The sequence below is a fragment of the Schistocerca cancellata genome, chromosome 8, assembly GCF_023864275.1.
Source record: "Schistocerca cancellata isolate TAMUIC-IGC-003103 chromosome 8, iqSchCanc2.1, whole genome shotgun sequence".
Classification (NCBI taxonomy): Eukaryota; Metazoa; Arthropoda; class Insecta; order Orthoptera; family Acrididae; genus Schistocerca; species Schistocerca cancellata.
This window is the reverse complement of record NC_064633.1, coordinates 249,964,148-249,985,175: the sequence shown is the minus strand read 5'-3', so window position 1 is coordinate 249,985,175 and position 21,028 is coordinate 249,964,148.

Sequence of the window (21,028 nt, the reverse complement as noted above, 5' to 3'; positions counted from 1 at the left end):
CCGCTGGCCGAATGAGGCGTGGCTTCTTATGCCAGAAGTCTTCGGCAGCCAGTGCTGCACTGTAGCACTAGCGCCTCTAATTTGTGTTGATTTCAAATGCCAAAATCAAGTGTATTGCAGTAACTAGCTTGCCGAGCACAACTTACCATTCTTACGCCACCATACGCATTATTTATTATTAATAAATGAAATTATATAAAACTATCCTCCAAAGTTTCATGGTGGAGTAAATTAATGAATTGACTCACCTGAAGATAAAATAAATATTCTGCATGAAGGGATGTTTACAATAAAAGTTACTTCAGTGACTGTCTTTTATTATTTCCAAACGATTTTTCTTAAATTCTCTAGTTTTGGTACCACTTGCAAACACTAAGTTTAAGTAATGAAACAACAAATAGATACCAGTAAGCATATGCGTAGAGCGTCTCAATGTATGTTACTTGATTGTGAAAGACATCTCACATTATTTCTTCAAAATATGATTGTTATATTTGGTAACCCTGTATCATTTGCTTCATGGCGCAGTTGCGTAACACAGTTCTTTCGAAGTGGTTGTTTTCTCTTGGGAAAATTTGAGAGAGTTTTTATGTAATAGCTCTAAAATAATGCAGACAGAGTGTAGTTTAAGGTCAGTGACAAACATCTACTCGATTTCAGATGAGCAAAAACAGAAAGGAGATCGAACTAGACAGGTAATTCAAGTACGTGTAATACCGATCAGTTAAATGAATGGAACGCTAGCTACGAAAGGGAAGTTGGAAGCGGGAGCAATAATGTAGTTACTGCGATCTTATGTAAAGATATAAATTGCTAACAGAGAATAAAGACATTAAAGGTGGTTCTTGCAGATACGACTAGTTTGTGCCAGTGATATGATGGATTACAAGTATTTTCAAAACTAGTAAGAAATTCAAGAACTGATACAGATGGACTTAGTAAAAAATTCCGAAAATGAGAGGCCAAAGGTAATGGTCAGTGAAGCGATTTGAACTATGATAAAGTTACCTGCCAGAGGAATAAAAGTAATTCTGATGTCATCAGTAAACGGCCTAGCGGAAACAGCATACACAGCATACACAATGAATACAAGGGTAGGGTATGAATTGAGTTAATATGAACAGTTCGGTGATAGGGTTGCTTTCATCAGAATCTGGGGTAAAGGAGAGCCAGGAGTCTAAGTAAATTCTTGATAGTTCAGAAAGAAAGACTTTAGCATAACAAGTGCAAAAGGAAATCTATTTTAAGTGCAGATGAGAGAGCAGATAGATAGTGAGAGTACATTGTTTATGACTGGGAGAAAAGCTCTGTTAATATGACAGAAGAACGGAATGAGTGTCAATCTGGAAGACACAGGTGTTGGAACCTTGTGAAAGATATGAAAGTGGAGTAAAGCTCACAGTTTCTCATTTCACAACGAAGAGTCGTAATGGCTTGTAAAGTTTAATAATAATGGAAATAGTAATAATAATAACAGTGACATCAGAGTGGAGTGTGGCGTAGAAACATACACATTTATGATTAAGAGGTCGTAAGTATTTTCTTCTGTAGCCAGGTTGCCAGACGTCCAGCTTAGCCGGACATTTCCAGCCTTTTACGATCGTGTCCGGCCTGTCCGACTTTTATCGATGAGTAGAGAAATGACAACTAAGGCCCATTCAGAGCTAATGACGTAAGAACAGGGCTAAGCACAATAAGAAAATGAAGAATTGTATTCGGCATTATTGAAATTTACAGGATGTTACTTTACTATACCAGCCCATAATACTAACCTTGAAAGGATATTTTCTCTCATAAACGTCCAATGGAATAAATTGCAAACCCACCCAATCACAAAGGTAATGTGGTTGTTACTATGTACTTTAACTTAGTCCTGTCAAGAATTTCACAAAATTATTTCCAAGAAGCATTACTTTATTGGTAAAGTGGGCTGAAATGAGAAACATAAACCACGAAAAATGAAGATTTCCTTACGTCTGTAACACTTCCTTTATTTGGCGGCGTATCAACACAGATCGCGTCATCAAATCTTCGCTGTGTATAGTGTTATATTCAAGTTGCAAGATACCATCGCGATTAATAGATGGTATTATAGGTCATGTACAGTGTAACTGGTCTATCCTTCCCATCAGAGACTGCGCTACTTAAGCAAATCCGTTTCTGAACTGTTTTAATAAGTCGCCGCCCTCCTACCTTTTTTCTGTGAATCTCTTGTAGATGTTGTTCATCAGAGCAGTTCTGGTAACGCACTGGATTCTTTAAAGGATGGAAGCAGGCTACCTGTGATTATAAGCCGTGTGGGTAACTAGCCTGCCATTACAATGCCTTCATTAGCAAATAAAGAAAACCTTTACAATGAAATTGAAGCCAGTTGTCTCAGAACGTTAATGAAAATGGAGAGAATGGTAAGACCAACTATTGCAGAAGGACAGGCCCTGAGTGCGTTCTGTCTCCGAGTATCAGACAAGAACAGGCGAGACTGGCTGTGCGCTTAAATCTCTTGCCTAAATCGTAAAATTGTGTAGTTCTCCGTAATTTTCGATAATCTGACAATATCCATTTGTCTAGTGAAGTATCTGGTTTACTGCATACTGATGATATTGTACAAAAGCTCTGCTGACCCATGGGCTCAGTTAGTATTTGCTATGGAAAAAGTGGACTTTTACAATCTAATATTTAATAAAGAAAATTCTGAGTTTCACGCCAAAACACCTGTCGTTCCCCAGCGCATCCATTGCCAAACAATATTTTTCTCAAAACTTGCTTATTTCAGTACCACACCATATCTTCCATTTTTCACCGCGCCCTTTATGGAAACAAACTTCCTACTCGGTGCCAACCTATTCTGTAACTCTGCTTAATCCTAACATTACCAAGGTAGTTTTTGTTACATGTAAAATCAACGAGGGCCTCAGAGGCCGAGATAGAAAGAGGCAATTTAATTTGTCGTAATGCAAATTATATACATCTGACACGACTGAGAACACTTGCGACTGCTTAGACGTTATTTTTGTATACTGGGCAATAAAAAATTTCAATTATAATACTCACAAAGTTAACAAGTTATAAAATTAACTTTTTATAATTTTTCCCACTAACTTCATAATTACATTCTCTTATAGAAGACAACTATTTAATTTCATTCCACTATATGAAGCAAACAGAATTTACTGTCTCAATCTGAAACACAGTTTTTACACGACACTGTCTTGGGGCTGTTTTGTCCACAGGCGTGTGTGCTGCACTGACAGCAGGAAACAATTGATTTTTCCAACTTTTGTACCTGATCTTTTTAGATGCAGTATCTTGGAAGCATCGTTTGACTGTTCATCTACATCTACATCTACGTGATTACTCTGCTATTCACAATAAAGTGCCTGGCAGAGGGTTCGATGAACCACCTTCAAGCTGCCTCTCTACCGTTCCTTTTTCGAACGGCACGCTGGAAAAACCAGCAATTACATTTTTTGGGCGTGCCCTGATTTCTCGTATTTTAACGTGATGGTCACTTCTCCTCATCTCGGTGGGTGCCAACAGAATGTTTTCGCAATCGGAGGAGGAAACTGGTGATTAAAATTTCATGAGAAGATCCCGTCGCAACGAAAAACGCCTTTGTTTCAATGATTGCCAGTCCAATTCACATATCATGTCTGTGACCCTATCTCCCCTATTATACAAAACGAGCTGCTCTTCTTTGTACTTTTTCTATGTCATCCGTACCGGCCTTGGTGGCTGAGCGGTTCTGGGCGCTACAGTCTAGAACCACGCGACCGCAACGGTCGCAGGTTCGAATCCTGCCTCGGGCATGGATGTTTTTGATGTCCTTAGGTTAGTTAGGTTTAAGTAGTTCTAAGTTCTAGGGGACTGATGACCTCAGCAGTTAAGTCCCATAGTGCTGAGAACCACTTGTCATCCGTCAGTCCCACCTCATGCGGATCCCACACGGCACAGCAATATACCAGAATAGGGCGGACAAGCGTGGTGTAAGTAGTCTCTTTAGTAGACCTGTTGCACCTTCTAAGTGTTCTGCCAATGAATCGCAGTCTTTGGTTTGCTCTACCCACAATATTATCAATGTGATCGTTCCAATTTATGTTATATGTAATTGTAATCCTTAAGTATTTAGTTGAATTTACAGTCTTCAGATTTGCGTGTCTTATCTCGTAATTGAAATTTAGCTAAGGACTTCCTTTAGTACTCATGCGAATAACTTCACACCTTTTCTTATTCAGGGTCAATTGCCACTTTTCGCACCACACAGATATCTTATCTAAATCTTTTCGCAAGTCGTTTTGATCATCTGATGACCTTACAAGACGGTAAATGACAGCATAATCTGTAAACAATCTAAGACGACTAATTAGATTGTCTCCTATGTCATTAATATAGATGAGGAACAATAGAGGGCCTATAACACTTCCTTGGGGAACGCCGGATATTACTTCTGTTTTACTAGATGACTTTCCGTCTGTTACTACGAACTATGACTTTTCTGACAGGAAATCACGAATCCAGTCGCACAACTGAGGCGGTACTCCGTAGGCACACAGTTTGGTTAGAAGACGCTTGTGAAGAACGGTGTCGAAAGCGTTCTGGAAATCGAAAAATATGGAATCAATTTGACATCCCCTGTCGATAGCACTTATTACTTCATGAGTATAAAGAACTAGTTGTGTTTCAAAAGAACTATATTTTCTGAGACCGTGCTGACTATGTGTCAATAAATCATTTTCTTCGAGTTACTTTGTAATGTTCGAATACAGTATATGTACAAAGCCCTAGTACAAATAGACGTCACTGATATAGGCCTGTAATTCAGCGGATTACTACTACTTCCCTTTTTGGGTATTGGTGTGGCTTGAGCAATTTTCCAGTCTTTAGGTACGGATCTTTCTGTGAGCGAGTGGTTATACATAGTTGCTAAATATGGAGCTGTTTTATCAGCATACTCTGAGAGGAACCTACTGGTATACAATCTGGACCGGAGACCATGCCTTTATTAAGTGGTTTAAGTTGCTTCGTTACTCCGAGGATATCTGCTTCTATGTTTCTCATCTTAGCAGTTGTTCTTGATTGGAATTCAGGAATATTTACTTCCTCTTCTTTGGTGAAGGAGTTTCGGAAAACCGTGTTTAATAACTCTGCTTTAGTGGCACTGGCATCAGTGACTTTACCGTTGCTATCGCCCTGAAAAGGTATTGATTGTGTCTCGCCACTGGTGTGCTTTATGTATGACGAGAATCTCTTTGGGTTTTCTGCCAGATTCCGAGACAGAGTTTCGTTGTAGAAATTATTAAAAGCATCTCGCATTGAACTACGCGCCATATTTCGAACTTCTGTAAGACTTTTCTAGTCTTGGAGATTTTGCGTTCTTTGAAATTTGGCATGCTTTTTTCGTTGCTTCTGGAACTACGATCTGACCCGTTTTGTGTACCATGGAGGATCAGTGCCGTCATCACTCTATTAATTTATGTCGTATATATCTGTCATTTGTTGTCGATACTATCCCTTTGAAAACATCCCACAACTTGTCTACACTTATATGATCAAATCGGAAGGAGTGAAGACTGTCTCTTAAAAAGGCGTTAAGAACATTTTTATCAGCTTTTTTAAACAGATATACTTTGCGTTTCTTATTGATGGTTGTAGGTGTTACGGTATTCAGCCTAGCAGCAACTGCCTTGTGGTCGCTAATCCCAGTATTCGTCAGGATACTCCCTATTTGTCTCGGATTATTTGTTGCTAAGAGGTCAAGTATGCTTTCGCAACCATTTACGCTTTGAGTGGGTTCATCAATTAATAGTTCAAAATAATTTTCTGAGAAAACATTTAGTACAATTTCGGATGACGCTTTATGCCTGCCGCCGGCTTTAAAAGTATAATTTCTCCAGAATATCGAGGGTAGATTAAAGTCACTACCGACTATAATTGTGTGAGAGGGGTATTTACTTGAAATGAAACTCAAGTTTTCTTTGAACTGTTAAGCAACTATATCTTCTGAGGCGTGGGGTCGGTAAAACGATTAAATTAATAGTGTAGTCAGATTGTAAGGTATAACCTCTACCCATACTATTTCACACGAACTCTCTACTTCAATTTCGCTACAAGCAAACTACCTCTGACAGCAATTAATACTCCACCGCCGACTGTATTTAATCTATCCGTTCTGAACACTGTTGGAAAAAATTTCAGCTGAACTTATTTCCGGCCTTATCCAGCTCTTTGTACCTACAATTATTTAAGCTTCAGTGCTATCTCTTAGGGCTTGGAGCTCTGGTTCTTTCACAACACAGCTACGACAATTTACAACTACAATACCAATCGTTTCTGAAACTACCTTACTGTGTTTTGCCTGCCCACTTTTAGACGGACGTCCCTTCTGTAGATACCTGAGACCCTCTAACCTAAAAAACGGCCCAATCCCTTCCACAAACACGTGTAGACACCTCCTGTGTGCAGTCGGCTCCTGATGTATTAAGCACAACCCGGAAACCCACCACCCGACGGCGCAAGTCAAGCCTCTGACTCAGACCCTTCACTCGGCTCTGAACCAAAGGACTGCAGTCGGTTCTATCGACGATGCTACAGATGGTGAGCTCTACCTTAATCTCGCAAGCAAGACTGGCAGTCTTTAGCATTTCCGCTATCCGCCTGAAACCAGACAGAATCTGCTCCAATCCTAAGTGACACACGTCATTGGTACCGACATGAGCCACCACCTGCAGTTGGCTGCACTCTGTATTCTTCATGGCATCCGGAAGCACCCTTTCCACATCAGGAACGACTCACCCTGGAATGCACACGGAGTGCACACTGGCTTCCTTCCCCTCCTTGGCAACCATGTTCCTATGGGGCCCCATAACGCGCCTAATGTTGGAGCTCCCAACTACCAGCAATCCCACCCTTGTGAATGCCCAGACCTTGCGGGCAAATAAGCTAGCTCTGGAACAGGGTGGACGGCAGCATCCAGCTCAGAGACATCGTCAGCCACAGTTAACGCCTGAAACCTTCTCGTCAAACAAATCGGGGAGGCCCTACGATCGGCCCTCGGAAAGTTTTTTGCTGCCTGCCAGACTTTGGAATGATCTCCCACCCAACCACGGGTGAGGGGTCAACCTCAGTGCAGGCAGTATGTGGGGTGGCCACAGCAGTGGACCGATCGGAGGACACTTGGGACGTGCTCGACATCCCTCACATCCCCACGTTCGAACCCGCCACAGTGACGCCCCTTGGCAGCAGCCTCAAATTGTAGGACGGAAGCCAAAGCAGCCTGGAGTGTGAGTGAAGGGTCGCCAACTCAACTCGCATCTGTACACAACAATTACACTTCCTATCCATTTCTGCAGTCGCTCCTATTTCAAGCTCGTAAAAATATGTACAGAACCGAACGGTGAACTCGATTTATTAGTAGCAGGAACTAACTGTGCTGCTCTCGCTGAAGATCTAACCTACATTGAGCTGTTCTAACCAGACAAACAAAAGCCTGTAAGTTACTAGGATCGATACAAGTGACGATTACAACGGGGGTACTGTACGCTACACTGTTATTAAAATAAAAGGCTGTGCTTAGTAAGCACTCAAACACGCAAGAAATTACAAAAATAAACTAGTAACAACCCAGATAACCGAAAATAAATCGCTCCTGTTTGAAGCTCGTAAAAATATATAACAAGCGAACGGTGTACCGGCTTATTAGTAGCAGGAACTAGTGGTGCTCCTCTCGATGACGGTCTAACCGACTGTTCACGTCTTCTGGGCACTACTGTAGCTGGTGAAGATTCTATAGCGCAGCCAAGCTTCCATTCTCTGGTGCTTTCGATTGCCATTATTACTGGCTTCTAAAGCCCGTACAAATTTCGGGCCCATTTATCTACATGAGGGCTTGTTAGTTGAAGACCTAACTTAGTGACAAAAACCCTTCTAGGATGGAGCAAACTCCTTTTTTCCAATTTGGAAAGTTGAAAAGAAAGGCTGAATACGCATTTATAGCTGCTATAACAGTGAGTGTATAGAAGAGGGACCATGTTCTTGTTCCTTTCTTGTACTGTAATGTCGTGCCATGTGGTCTGTAGTATCCACGCCTACCTTTGTAGAATTTCTTTCCTAACTGCGCGTGTTGAAATGTTCGCAGATGAGGTTCTGTGAACTCTGGAAGGTAGGAGACGATGTACTGGTGGAAACTAGGTTGTGACAACGGGGCGTGAGTCGTGCTTGGGTAACTAAGATGGTAGAGGACTTGCCCGCGGAAAGCAAAGTTCCCGAGTTCCAGTCTCGGTCCGACACACAGTTTTAATCTGCCAGTAAGTTTCAGAGCACACTCTGTTGCAGAGTGAAATTACCAATGTGTAATCATCCTGACACGACCATCTAACTCAACGACCACATCTTCAATGGCAGAGTAATTTATCTGGAAGATAAATGTTTAGTAGTAAATAACCAGACCTCAGTACAACTTGGGACGCAAGCACCACGAAAAGATGCGCTCAATTTCGAAATTGCAAAGGTAAAAACGTACAACATCAACGAACTACTTCAATACATTGCTCACAAAAAAACTACTTCTTGGTGACAATCAAAAGGAAACTTACAGCGCTATTATGGACCTTATCAACAACAGTTATTTTCTTGGACGCGCTGGGAGGAACGGGAGGACGTTTCTAGCAAATTTATGGATGGCGGAAATACGTGCAAAAAAACACATCACATTAACACTGGCATCATCCGGACACTGCAGCCACGTGTACGAAAGGAAGACAGAATGCCCATTCCGCCCTAAACTACCGTTGAAAATAGCAGAAGAACAATTCCCGGTATGTAAAATCTCAAGAGAATTTTAACGTGCTGACCTTCTAAAACAAGCTGAAATTATCTTCTGGAACGAATGCACAACGGCAAATAGGTCACTGGAAGCCATGGAGGGAACATCACAAGGCTTGAGAGGAAACTCTGAAGTGATGGGAGGAGCTCTACTCATACGTTCATGAGATTTCCAACAAACACTTCCAGTTATCCCCAAGTCAACACCAGCAGATGAGATCAATGCGTGCTCAAAAAAATTACATCTGTGGATATGCGTACAAATAGTGCGACTTACAAACTATATACGAGTTTAACAATAAAAAGATTAAAGAACAGTGTATTTTCCGTAATGGGTTTTACAAATAGGCGGAAGCACATCTCCTACGGATCGGACGATCGGCCTAATTGAACTCAACAGTGATTTCTGCAACATAGCCACTGCTGAAAACGAGCTCATCGACCAAATGTATCCAAACATTGTGCACAGCTATACCAGTCCAGACTGGCTACTTGAAACGACAATTTTGACAACTAAAAGCAATATCGTAGGCGATACCAGCTTTAATATTCAAAAGAAAATTCCCGGTAAGCAGAGACTATACAAACCGATCGACACGATGGTAAACATTTAAGAAAGTGTGAACTTCCCCACAGAACTCCTAATCTCTTTGCAATTTCTAGGAATTCAATTACGCTGCCTTCGAATTTAAAATTGGATCTATGATCAGACTACTCAGAAATCTCAGCTCACCAAAACTATGTACTGGAACAAGGATGATCGTCAAACAGCTATCGAGTAACATCGTAGAAGCCGATCTTATGTCTACTAAGCAAAAACAACACACACTATTTATCCCCAAATTTCCACTTATCTCTACTGAACTGCCGTTTCAAATTAAAAGAGTGCAATTTCAAATCAAAGTAGCCTACAGTTTTCCAGTTATTAAAGCACATGGACAAACTTTAAAATATTGCGGCATCGACTTCAAAGACTCCTGCTTCTTTCTGTCAACTATACGTAGCTTGCTTTATAGTAGAAAATTCGAGAACTTTGTATATTTATACCCCAGATAACAAATTAAAAATGTTGTTTATAAACAATATTGTAAAGATTTAGAATATGTTGTCAATAAAAATTTTGTATCACTTATACATTAACAAGTATTGTAAATAGTTAGAATATGGTTTCAATATTTTTTACCCATTATATTTACAGTTAATCCTTTTATTCCAACTACCACACAATCTCATATCATACAATGTAAGCTTTCATGGCCGGTATTGTCATATCAATTCCCTTCGCGAATCTGGGTACCCCAGCTAGTTGAAGTCTATTTCAAGATATTCAAAATAACCTAAAACCCAAATTTCATAACTTCCCGTGGAAAGCAGCCTTCTAACACGTTAATGTTTGTAAATACAGTAAAGAACGGTATAAAAGATACACGCTGTAACAAAATAGTTAATTAAACAGTATTTTGTTTAGAGTAAAAGTTACGTTTCCGTTTCCCGGTCATAATTATTATTTTCATTTCTCTCATTTACTATGCTGCGAGTGACGAAGTGAATACAGAATGTATGATTAGTTTGAATCTTGGAATACGATAATTATTAGAGACGAATGAGCGTGCTAATCAATCTGTGTGTTGGAATAATATACTTAGTATGATATGCTTAATGTCAAGTGACTGCGTTAAAGATTACAGAAACAAATTCTTTACTTTTGTGTTTAAGACAAATAAAGATGGGTTTAAGTTGAGTTTGTTAGTCTTTCGGAAATAGTAAACTCTGAAAAATGATTGAAGTAAATCTGGAACTTGGAACGTCAAGTAGAAAATTGCACCCAGTAAAAGAAGGGAACGATCCGTCGTCCTGAAAGCGAGACACATAGATGAAAGCTCAACTGAAGCAGACGTAATTTAGTACCGTATGACTCTGTGTCTCGATGTTCTAGTGTTTTTCTAAAAATGTTGTAATCTGTTTTCACAGAGAATCTGATATTAGTGGAAACAACGTTTACAGAAGTATTATGATTTTTAGAGAATTTCGCAACTTGCTTCAGGTGGGTTGTAAGAAAATTTAGTTTAGTAACGTCGTCGTATTTTCAGATTACTGAATAGATGTGAACTGTGTAGTGCTGAAGCGTGAATACCGAACTGATAAACATGGCGTGAATGTTACAACTGTGTAAGGAATTTTTAAATTTGCAGCCCTTTGCACAAAACGAGAGCGACTTTTATACTTTTCCTGGAAACAAATGAGAAAATGTGTTACTGTGGTACAGGTTTTCCCCCATAAAGACTGTGTGTTATGGCGGGAATGGTAATAACATATGTATCGTTAAAATGAAAATGTGGCACAGATAGCTTAGACCAGAACTCGTTTTATCTAGTAGCCTCAACAGGAAACGAAAAGTTGTATGCAACCTGCTGACAGGCATAGGGTTGCCTCTCTTTTAAACGAAGTTCCAGTGTTGAATTACATTCTACCACGCTGCAGGGCAACCCATGGTTCCAAGGAGTTCCTAGAGAAAGACTGAACTCATGCCCCGGCGTAGGTAGTTACGGTGTAACGTTTAGTTAACAATGAAAGGGAAGTCTTCAGAATAATCAACTCACCGCCCCGGGTGGCAGTTTCAGGGGGGGCCAAATTCATATTCTTGAAGAAAATAAAAAGAAAACGTGTTTCACAAAGCTCCTAGCAACCAGCGCACTTTGGTCTGTCGCTTACTCATATGATTTTGCAACGCATCCCTGTTGGTTTTGAACATATTATAAATTTATTTGTCAACGAATCATAAGTTGACTTTAGAGTATGTGCGGTGTGTACTTGATGTCTCTCCCATGGAAATCTCCGTCACATCTAGAAATAGAAAACTTTCCCGCAGACAAAGGGGACGGGGCTTTACGAGCTGCTCCGAATAAACCGGAACGGGTTAATGCCAATCACTGTTGTTTATGCTGTTGATTGGTGTGCGAATGATCGGCGTTGTTATAATTATTAGCGAAATCCATAGAGTTAGATTACCAGAGTGGAAATTAACGACTAACACAACAACAGGTAAGAAAGGTTACACATTAATCTTCTTGGTACATCCAAGAATAATAAATTTTGACAGATCACGACACTAATAAGGGCGAGTTCTACAGTCCTCGCGTATCAGCCACTAGAGTTCTATTCTCGGAATAGGGTGGAAAACGCGTTGTACGAACACATAGTAACTACTAACCGGAGAATAAACAAGGGATACCTAAACCGATGATTCTGGAGGGTTAGTGAACTTAGCGGGAGAAACAGTTTTGGCAATGACGGGAATAGTTACAGAATTCGTAATGACAAGATTGTTTGCTAGAACGAGGAAGGAGAATAGACGGGGACATTACACAAATTGTATGAAAGAATGTGATGATTCCTAATGTACATGAAAATTTCGTACTATTGATTTACTATCTCATGCTTGAGAAACTTGAAGGTGTCAATTATTTGTGAAACTGCTTCCTAACATAACACTTTTTGCTTGAAGAAGCTCAAATAGGCATCTGATATTGATGCTTCGTCAATCATATTCTCTCGTGTTTTTTATGAAAATGAGCTAGGTAAAAATGAGCATTTGTGCCATAACAAGGTCGCTTATTTGGTGTGTATTACAACTGCTGCAATATTAGAAAGTTTTATTTCGTTTTATCTAGCAGACAGTGACAAAATGGGCGTAATAAAATCCAGAAACCTCAACGCTTTGGATACTGTTCTCATTAACAGCAGTACTGTACAACGACGTTTCGATCTTTCATGTAGCAAAGCGTTTGACGAACTCTGTTGAGGTAGTAGATTCTTTCACAGGAAGGAAAGCACGCTGCGTATAGTTGTAATAAGATTAGAGAGAAAAAAGAGTTGATGAAACGTGTACTGGCTTCCTTGTCTCTTGTCTCTACTGGTTTTATGTTTCCTATATTTACTTTTAAGTCTCTCAAAAGAAAAAAAATAGTTAATCAGCAATAATAAGAGCAAATTTTCTGAAGAGTTCTTATTCTCTCGGTTACAAATAATCCCACCCAGTATTAATTGTGAATTTCTTTTTAAGGAGGACAGGAAGTCGAACCGGCCGACTGGCAGCGGGAGAGGCACCACAGGACATTTTGATTTTCACCATCTTGAGTAGAAGATTGATGGTTTCTATTACAAAACACACGTTTGAATTCTACAGAGTAAGATACAGCGACGTGCCGATTCAGAAATATTGTAGATCTGCTAGATCTGGGGCTGGTTGTACGTGTTGAAGATGCGTCTACTGAAGATAGGGAAAGACGGGTAGTGTACAGCATCTACAACAACTGAGAAGTAACCATATGAATAAAAGGTCAACGGAGCACTGTTCGGGTTACGGAGGGTGTACGTCAGGGATGCAACCTCTCCCCTACTGTTCAAGCAGTATAACAACCAAATAAAAGTTCATAAGTGGTAATAAAACGCATATTTCCAGAATAATAACGTACTATAGCTCCATATTGCTTCTGCTGTTACTCTGAACAGCCTTCAGTGCGCCTTCAGTACGTTCTCTCTTGTGGTTCAAGTTAGGGATTATTTATGTCATCACAGCGGAGAACATCTGACCTATTTTCCGCAGAATGTTCTTTCAAAGGCATCGTTATATTGTTATTCTTTTTACTATGATATTTCGTTTTTTTCCACCATTGATTGAGAATACATACGTTTCGCGTTTGTGTGCAGTTGTTACACTATCGTTTTGGTCGAATAACACATCGGCGGAGATTCATTCTGAAATTTGCAGTCAGTTTTTAAAAATGGCACAACTAGCCTAAAGCCAAAACCTTGTTTAAATACCGTTCCCGCGAAAGAATTCTGAAATGATGATCACGTTATTCCGGATAAAAGAAGAACCTTACTGAATTGGAAAGTGAAAGCTGTGTATAGTTTTCGTATAAACATTGTGTTTGGATGACAGATTAATTCGCTAAAAATTTTACCGTAGTGATCTCCACCTAGTGATAAATTCTGGCTTTTTCTCAGCATCGTGCAAGACGGCAATTTGTCTCTACCATCTTAGCTGCCAGAGTCTCTTGCCTGTTTTAAGAGAAGCGCTTTACGCGGGTAAGGGCTGGCCAGGATCACGAGCCAGAATATTCGCCTCCAAAGAACATTTAGATATCGCTGATTCCCAGGGGGCTCTTAAAATTAAGGAGTCACGTCGAAGTCATCCAACGACCGTTCCATTTGCAACAAAGGAACAAAGGCGTTTCCGCTCCGGTACAGGGAGAGGTCCGTTGGCTTTTATTGTCCAAATTAGGCCATTGTGCAAAGAAAACGAGCCGTATGTGAAATCCTAATGTCTTTCTTTGTACCGACTTCGGCCGCAGTGCTGTTATTTTACTTTGCTGCCTTCCCTGCGGTTCTCATTTCTTGAACAAACGAAGTATTAAAATTTCACAATTGCCTCCCCTTTCACTGGCTAGGGCGCCTTTCAGTAGTATTTAAATATTGTACAATACCCGTCTGATTTTATTACAGTTCGCAAGCGGTGCTGGCGTGTCCCGTTTTAATACACTTCCTTTGTGCACCACTGTTCACTTGCAATTAACTCTGCGGAACGATATAGTCCAAAATAAAGATTGCGGTCGGTTCCCTCCAAAGTATTCGTAATTCCATTTTATTTTGTTGGACGAGTGGCAAGTGCCCTCGCGCTTCTATTTTTGCCTGGCCTCTACATTGTCATCGATTCCACAGCTTTAATATTCTGCAGAATTTTCTGGAAAATATTGCGCCTCTGCCTTTGATACCGTCGCATAGCTGCATTCTACTGCACAAAGCAGCTTTCTTCACATATCGCATTATCTTTCCGGGTAGTGGAACTAATTACACTTTTATGTAGACAGATGTGTTAAAAGCTGCTGGTCCAATGTAAGAGAGAGCGTAAACTCCCCTTAGTCCATTGCGATATGAATGAGAGTCCATGTGTCACACACCAAAGTTCTGAATGAAACAGATCTTCTCACTATATGTACTACAGTATTACCTAAATAAATGCGTAGTTACACTAAAATCGGTATATAATGAAATTTTGAAATGACAAACGTCCTTTATTGTGCTAGGGCTTTACAGATTGATCGTTCCTGTAGATTTTGTGTATTATACCTGTGTAGGAAATTCTTTAAATATTTTAAAAATTGCCTTTAGGTCCACAGCTACCGTTGCTTGTTTCTTCAATCATATCAGTTTATCACACTGGCTGTTAATGTTAGGATTAAACTATCTCATTATTTCTCCCTGACCACTATAACGTAATTATGATTGTGTAGAGACTGTCAATGCAATACATATCAGCTGTAAGATAACTACCATTCGCGCAAGAGGCATACCCCAACCTTCCACCAATCCTCTCCCCCACCTCTGGGCACAAACCATATTTTTCATATTTACAAACAGATGTTCTTTCATGACTGCTGACAAATGGAAGACAGAAGACTGTTCACGAACTTGTACTCCAACTGTTGCTATGGTCATGTTAAAACAAAGGAAATGTGATGAAAATATTGTCAGGTTTACGTAAGACTATTCGTAATTATTGTCAACGTTTCTAAGAATGAGCGTGTGATGATGTGTGTTGTCTTGTCATAGACATCATTTCAGCAAAGTCTGTAAAAAACTGACTCAAGAATACTATTTTTGTAGTTATATGTTATTTCAGTGCCAAGAGATAAATGTACACAGAGCCTTCCCATATACCTCGCACGTACAATCAAGAAACGACATTCCTTCTACACTGTTCTGCCACTCCTATATTGTACTATATCAGTTTCCTGTTTGCCGCAGATTATATACACAGCTTATATCCCCTAAAGGTTATCTCTGACCAGTCAGCCATGAGGTGCCGCTGTCATAGTTCATTACTCCCTAGCACTGTTGCGTGACTACGCTGCGTCACTGTTCTTTACGTGTATTATGCCTGTAGCTCTAAAAATCCATTAATGTACTTAATTTTGCTAGTTTTCTTATTCAAGCTAGGTATGCCCCATTATCGTGTTATATTTTATAAACTCTCCTTTTATTCTGTCGACTAAACAATCAACGGTTACCTTATGCTTCGTATTTTAGTTATGTTGCATACACGGAACAGTGTACCAGTGAACAGCATAAAAAAAAGTATGGTTTAGTGCCAACAGAAATTGGCAACGCTGCAAGACGATATAAGTGTAGAAAATTTGCAATACCGAAGAGTAATGGAATAATACCGTTTGTGGTTACGTCCGAATCAGAGTTGTGACACAAGAATGTCAAATGCCACTTCGATAACTGCTGAAATTTGCTATTAATTCCTATGTATACCACGTTAAGGCCTGCGGTTACACTCACTATTCATTTTTATGCCATTAACGTAATTAATTCTGTTGGTGAATTACTAGGAACAGTATGTGAAAATTCTAGATTAGGTTGGCCAAATATTTTTCGGAGAAAACCGGCACACGACCAACAGGCCTCCTATAGATCTGTCCGAACGTACACAGGATTTTTAATTTGTAAAATTTCTGGTATTAATGTTTTGCTAACACATTTATGTTAAACCGTTGATAGTTATTTACTGTTAGTAAAATGGATGAACATCTCTATTAATTAATTATATTTAATATAGGCAATAAAAGCAAATGTAGTATAATTTTTAAATAAGATAGACACATAATTTTTAATAAAATAAAATTTAGATCAGCTTTATGCTTGGTGCTTGAAGATGGACTGATTATCCTTGGAGAAAGGATAATTTTTCACTGCTTTCAGGGTTTTTTATTATGTCTCTTTTCTTTAAGACCTACAGTGATAAAATTCTACACCGTCGGTTTTGTAACAGTGCAGGACCCGTAGGATTGTTGTACATTGGCATTATGAGCTGTTATTGAAAAGAAAGACTTGCATTTGTTACTATTGAGATGTCCACAGCTTCTAAAAAAAGCTCACTCACTTCTCATTACACTGAAATGGTGCATCGTTTCCATCTTCAAATTGTGAATTTTTTTTTCAGCGAAATTTGTTAATATCTCAAAGTAATGAAAGGTAATGGAGACATCGATATCATTTTCCCCCTTCAAATAAGAATACATTTCGCCCTCTTTTCAATAACATCTAATCAAACACCGACAATAAAGGTGAATAAGAAGTGCACCATTTATTGTGATAATAAAAAGTCATAATATTTGTCAGTTTCTTCTTTTTTTCCTAATGTTTTACTTCTGCTCATTTAAGAAATGATCTCAGGTTAAAGAAAGTGAACTGCTGCTCTTTTTTCTTAGTACCATTTTTAATAGTATTTTTGAAAACATCATTTACTTCTATTCGCAATTCCCTCAGTTTTGTTTCAGCTGCTGGAAAATGTGATAACCAGCGTGTTTTCAGATTAGACTTGCATTCGAATTCAGTCCCTACACAGTCGCAGAACTCTTTAAGCTTCTTTTCTCTGTGTATGGAAAAGTATATAGGTAAGTTCTCGTGCTCAAATTATTCTTGGGGCCGATAGGTGGCTGAAACCCGAGTCGTGGAACGTATGTCGGAAAGAGAGATTGGAGGCCGTAGGAGGGGTAATGTTAATTGCAGTTGGCAAAAATATTGTCTCTATTGAGGCCAAACTTGAGTGTGACAGTAAAGTCATCTGGTCGCATATAACAGGCGTAGGTGAAAACAATTTAATAGTTGGCTCGTTCTAAAGGCTACACGATTCTGCTGTAACGGTTCTAGAGTCACTCTAAGAAATTCTAACGTTAATAGCGCGTTAATACTCTTATCATGCAATACTAGTTGGAGGCCACTTCAGCCTACCAGATATACACTGGGACGTCTATGGATTCATTGCAGAGGGTAGAGACAGACAGTCATGTGAATAATTTCGAACACGTTTCTGAAAATTGTCTTGAGCAGCTAGCTCGGTAGCCCACACGCAAGTATGTTACACCTTGTAGCTACAAAATGCGATCATGATATGATTATAGCAACTAAGACTAAAAAGAGTAAATATATCATGGACGAACGCCAGAAGAGCGTTTCTGCTAGACAGAGCAGATAAGCAATTATTAACATTTCACGTAGACAGTGAATTGGCGTTACTGAAATCTAGTAAGGTAGATTAGAGGAATTATGGCCGAAGTTTAGCCACCATGGCTTAATAACGAAATTAGACGGATGCTCAGGAAGCAGAGGCTGTTGCACTCTCGGTTCGAAGCGGAACGCATAAATGTTGACAAGCGAACTTTAGTAGAGACTCGTGCGTCTGTGAAAACACTATGCGCGAAGCAAACAACAATTAACACCGTCACACCTTAGCGAAAGACCAGGCGAAGAACCCGAGAAAATTCCGGTAGTATGAAAAATCGCTAAACGGGTCTAGGACCTCCATTCAGTCCCCTGTCGACCAGCCTGCTGTGGTAGTTGAAGATAGCAAGACGAAAGCTGAAGTTTCAAATTTCACGTTCAAGAAATCGTTAACACTGGAGAATCGTACAAACATAGCGTTATTTGACCATCGGACAGACTGGCGTATGGACGACATAATAAAGATCGTACCTGGCGTAGAGAAACGACTGAAAGATTAGAAAGCAAATAAATCACCAGAGTCACAGGGTTCGAGCTAAGGTGTTCGCAGGAGGTAATCCTAGGTGGTCAATTGCGTCCTGTCTTGAGGTCCCCCAAGCTGTTTCTGAAGGGTTTCAGGAAGGTTCAAGGAAAATTACCATCTGAATTACAACTCATAGTGGAATCGAGTCGTCACAGCTTATCATTTTACTAACATTGTGCAGCAGTTGGTGCAGTAACAGTTAGCGCTGAATTGAACGCATCAGTAGAAATACCAGTTGCTGGGAAGCACGCAGTATTTAGATTTACACAGAGAACAGCAATCCGGTGAGGCCGGCGGAAGTTGGGAAACTTATGCAAGGAAGGGAAGAAGTGATCTTACTACCGACAGAACACAGGGACTGACACATGGAGACGAGCGCAGGTGAGCTGCAGGAACGTCAGAATGCCTGAAACAAAACCTTATTTTCGGAGAGCAGGACTTCACTGGGTCTATTCGGCGTACAATGACGTGGTCGCTGGTTGTTACGAGCAAGGGAAGCTCACGAGGGCATAACGTTTGGAGCTCCAAGGCACCGGACTACTAATTAACGGCTCTAAGTGTGATATACTATAACCTACATTTCAGTTACTAGTGATTATGTTGCGAGTTTTTTTTACATTTGATGGGAGTTTCTTTATGTTTGAGGCGAAATAGGTTGAGGAAACCCTACCCAGAGAAACTAAAATTTCCGTTACATTTAATTCACAGGGGGAGAGGTGACAGACAAATCGAATTATTTGATAAGGTACGTATGTAATATTTAGCACTAGGAAAACTATGACTGTACAGTAAAAACTAGTTGTAATCAAGCGAAATGAACTGGAAAGAAGATAAATATTTCTGGTCATATGAGTGTAGGGTACTATGAACAGCAGCAGAAAATGGTATAATGGGAGGAGGATTCGTTATGAATAGGAAGGTAGGACGGAGAGTGTGTTGCTGTGAACAGTTCAGTGACAGGGCTTTTCTCATCAGAATCGACAGCAAACCAACACCGACAACGATAGTTCTGTTTCACATGCCGACGTCGCAAGCTGAAGATGACGAGATAGAGAAAGTGTATGACGATACTGAAAGGGTAATAGAATATGTAAAGGGAGATGAAAATCTAATAATCATGGGGGACTGGAATGCAGTTTTAGAGGAAGGAGTAGAAGGAAAAGTTACAGGACAATAAGGGCTTCGGACACGGAAGGAAGTTTCAGCTAGTAATAGCGAATACTCTGTTAAAGAATCACAAGAGGAGGAGTTATACTTGGAAATGGCTGGATGACACGGGAACATTTCAGATAGATTACATCATGCATGGTCAGAAACATATCCCGAAATCAGATACTGAGCAGATATAGACTCAGATCACAATATAGCAATGATTAAGAGTAGGCTGAAGCTTAAAACATTAGTGAGGAAGAATCAATACGTAAAGAAGTGGGATATGAAAGTACTGCGGAATGACGAGATGTGGTTGAAGTTCTCTAAGATAAGGATTAACTCAGTAGGAAGTACAGTTGAACGGGAATGGACACCTCTAAAAAGGGCCATAACAGTAGTTGGGAAAGAAATCAAATGGTTCAAATGGCTCTGAGCAGTATGCGACTTAACTTCTGAGGTCATCAGTCGCCTAGAACTTAGAACTAATTTAACCTAACTAACCTAAGGACATCACACACATCCATCCCGAGGCAGGATTCGAACCTGCGACCGTAGCGGTCGCTCGGCTCCATACTGTAGCGCCTAGAACCGCGCGGCCACTCCGGCCGTACATAGGTACAAAGGAAGTAACTGCGAAGAAACCATGGGAAGAAGGGATATATACCATTCCATCAGAATTTCCAAATTCATTGACGGATGTGGCAACAAAACGACTATTCATGTTGGTGTCTGGCGACATATCATACGACTTTCGGAAAAATATCATCCACACAGTTCCTAAGACGACAAGAGCTGACAAGTGCGAGATTTATCGCACAATCAGCTTACCAGCTCTGGCATCCCAGTTGCTTACAAGAATAATGTACAGAAGAATGGAAAAGAAAATTGAGGATGCGCTAGATGACGGTCAGTTTGGCTCTAGGAGAGATAAAGCAACGGTTAATAATGGAAGCAAGATCAAAGAAAAATCAAGACATGTTAATAGAATTTGTCGACCTGGAAAAAGCGTTATATAATGTAAAATGGTGCAACATATTCGAAATTCTGAAAAAAATTGGGTAAGCTATTGGGAAAGGTGGCTCATACACAATACGTGCAACAACTAAGAGGGAATAATAAGAGTGGACGACTAAGAACCAAGTGTTCGTATTAAAAAGGTTATAAGACAAGGATGTAGCCTTTCGTCCCCAATGTTAAATCTCTACATCGAGGAAGCAGTGATGGAAACAAAGTTTCAGGAGTGGAATTAAAATTCGAGGTGAAAGGATATGAATGGAAATTTGTGGTAAGGACTATGGGACGAAACTGCTAAGCTCATCGGTCCCTAGGCTTAAGAGTAACGTAATCAACATGCCCGAGGGAGGTCTCGAACCTCTGACGGGGAAGTCGCGTGCACCGAGACAAGAGGCCTAGACCGCACGCCTACCCCGCGCGGCTGGATATCAATGATACGATTCACTGATG